Below are 3,106 nucleotides of genomic sequence, written 5' to 3'. Positions count from 1 at the left end.
CCCCGCTGCGGCCCCGCCTCCCGACCCTGCGCTGCCTGGGGGAGTTGGGTTGCTTCATTTCAACCAGGAGAGGGTGGAATTCCAGCCTCTGCCCTTGGGCTTTTCTGGTTTGGGTAGGGGTGGAGCCACTTTTCTGTGATGTTTGCTTGGAGTAATTTGGTTGTTGTCTCAGAGGCTACCCCTCTCCGTCTTTCTAGGCTCCCCCTTCCCCAGACGTCTGGCTAGACAAAGCACTCTTTCTGAGAGGCCCTTACTTCTTGGACTGTGCCTATTGGAATTTGTGGCTTATGGGCTTCTCTAGCAATCAATTTAATATATTTAAAACAAAAAAAGAAAACCTGAGGAATTTACTACGTGTCATTCCTCAAGTCCCACCATCCCCAGCTGGCCTGTTTTCCTCACCTGAGTCTGTGTTTGATTTATAGATTATGCATAGAATTTTAAGTTCCGATTAATGAGGAAGGAAAAGTATCTGTATGCTTGCTGTCTTCCCAGAAGTGGAAGTCTCATTTCTGCTCCTCTTAACCTATGCTTTGAGATCATAGTTTCTATCCTACCATAGAATACTAATGAAGGTATATCAAAGTGTGCAATTAAGATCAAATGCATAAGAGATTGTTATTGCTTAAAGACTCTTTATGCAGCAAGAAAGGCTTGAGGTCCCATCCCACTAAGTAAATGTCATCCTGTAAGTCCTGCAATTCTCCAAACATTAGCCAATAAAAAGCTCAAAAGCAATTGACATGCTTTTAGCACATGCCTTATGAGCAACTACTGCTCTCAACACTCAAATGCAACAAATATTATCATTAAACCTATTTTACAAATGAGGAAACTGAGACTTAGAGACTTGACAAAAATAGCAACTCTTGGATATAAACTAATTCTGCCTGAAATAATGAACTTCAATCACTGTGTCATACTAATTCATTCCTTTTGTAATCAAAACCAATGCCTGTTGAAGGAACCTTCAGGAGCTATCTGCCCAACTCTAACCAAAACTAAACTGTTGTCAAATGATAGAAAAAAAATTTTTTAATACCAGAAAAACAAAAAACAAAAAACAAAAAAACCCAGCACACAGTGATATTTGAAGCAGCAACTTCAAAGTCAAGTACAGAGATAGCAAACAAAAAATGAACAAATGTTTGCTTTAGGAGCAAAGAGTTTTACTTCTGCCGATGTCACTTGCTTTCCTGTTCTTCAGTTTCTCTGTGGGAGGATGGTGTTGTAGGAACAGGCACTGTTCTTTAATTGAGTGCGAGGTAAGGTGTTGCCAGCATTATGAATCACAAGACAATGAAATATTTCATGTGGCTTTAAAGCTCTTGAGCCTCAGGGAAAAATACATTCCTGGTCAGTGAAGTGTTAGGAGGTTGTGTATCGATTTCTCTACCTTTTCAAGCTACATAAAAAGCACTTTTCCTGTAACCATTAGTGTTGTCTTTTCCATTAATCAAATGTGGAGCATTATTATCACCTTGGGTTCGTTCTTTCTCCTTATGATCAGGTAGATCTCTAGGAATGTCTTTCTACACAAATGCCTCTCACAATTATTAGAAAACTCATTCTGAACTGATTTTCTTGTTCATTTTCTACCCTCTTCTCTCTCCCAACTTCCAAGTAAATTTTAGCAAATATGCTCGGTCTTTTTATCTTTACATTATATTTAAGAACATTTTGATTGGAAGAATATCTCCCTAGAGCTGAAGACTGTTAATGAAAACCTCCGTCAAAGCTATGCAGGAATACAAGAAAGGGAAATGGATCATGGCATCCCTAAGACTCTATCAAGCCTGTGTTACTTCCCATTACATAGTGATCATCAAAATGTGTAACAACAGACTAAATAGTATTTTATTTGAAATTTTATGAACATTTTTTGCCACAAAGAACTTTACAACTAGTCTTATTTGCAAACTGTAACATTGTTCATACATTTGAATTAATTAAAATTGGATATGTCACCAGAACTTATATTTTAAAACACAATTCTAATTAGCTTTTTAAAATTTTAACCAGGCAGTGGTTATTATGTTTTAAGCTCTTTCCGAATCAGGTAGCTTTAGGAAACTGAAGAAAGAAATATCTACCCTACATTATTATTAATAGTAATAGTTACTACTTATTAAGTCCTTTGTGAGTTCCCTGTTGAGTTTCCCATTCATAATTTCATTTACTTTTCACAACAAATATATGAATTAGGGTGTATTCTTTTGCCCATTTTACACATGAAATGATACATAGAAAACCTAAATTCTCCAAAAGACAAACCCAGATATGTTTGACTCCAAGATTGATCTTCCCTAGTAAATCTATAAAAATAATTAGGAACTCCAAATTCTTGTTTGTGCCAACACAAATAAATGACTTCTAACGTCAAGGTTTTCTGTTTAACTGAAGAGGACTGGTAGAAATAACACCATTCGTCTAAAAGAAACCTGGTATATGCCAGGCACCACCAAAGTTCATTACACTCATTATTTTCCTCTTTTGCAGATAAAGAAACTGAGTCAGAAGAGTAATGACCAATATCATACAATAAGTGATACAGGCAAGATTCATTTAAAGAACTGAAATATGATCTAGCAATCCTCTTACTGGGTATATATTCAAAAGGAATGAAATTGATATGTTGAAGAGCTATCTGTATTCTTATATTTATTGCATCATTAGCTAAATTGTGGAACCAACCTAAGTGTCCCTCGGTAGATAAATGGATAAAGAAATGAAGATGTAGAATATAGGCACCATGGAATACTGTACAACACAGTCTTTACAAAGAAGGAAATCCTGTTTTGTAGAACAACATGGTCGAACCTGAAATTCATTATGTTAAATGAAATAAATGAGAAAAAGAAAGACAAATATGGCCTGATCTCACTTATATGTGAAATCTAAAGAAGTTGAGCTCAGAAGTAAAGAACAGAATGTTGGTTTCCAGGGTTGGGGCAGGGGAGATTGGGGAAATGTTTCTCAAAGGACACAAAATTTCAGTTAGGTAGAAAGGGTAAATTTAAGAGATGTATTTTAAAGGGTGTGGAGGCACGTGCCTGTAATCCCAGCACTCTGGAGGCTGAGGCAGAAGGATCAGCATAAATTTGGG

The sequence above is a fragment of the Fukomys damarensis genome, unplaced genomic scaffold (genome assembly GCF_012274545.1).
Source record: "Fukomys damarensis isolate Sample0158 unplaced genomic scaffold, DMR_v1.0_HiC HiC_scaffold_15, whole genome shotgun sequence".
NCBI classification, from domain to species: Eukaryota; Metazoa; Chordata; class Mammalia; order Rodentia; family Bathyergidae; genus Fukomys; species Fukomys damarensis.
This window is presented reverse-complemented; position numbering follows the sequence as displayed.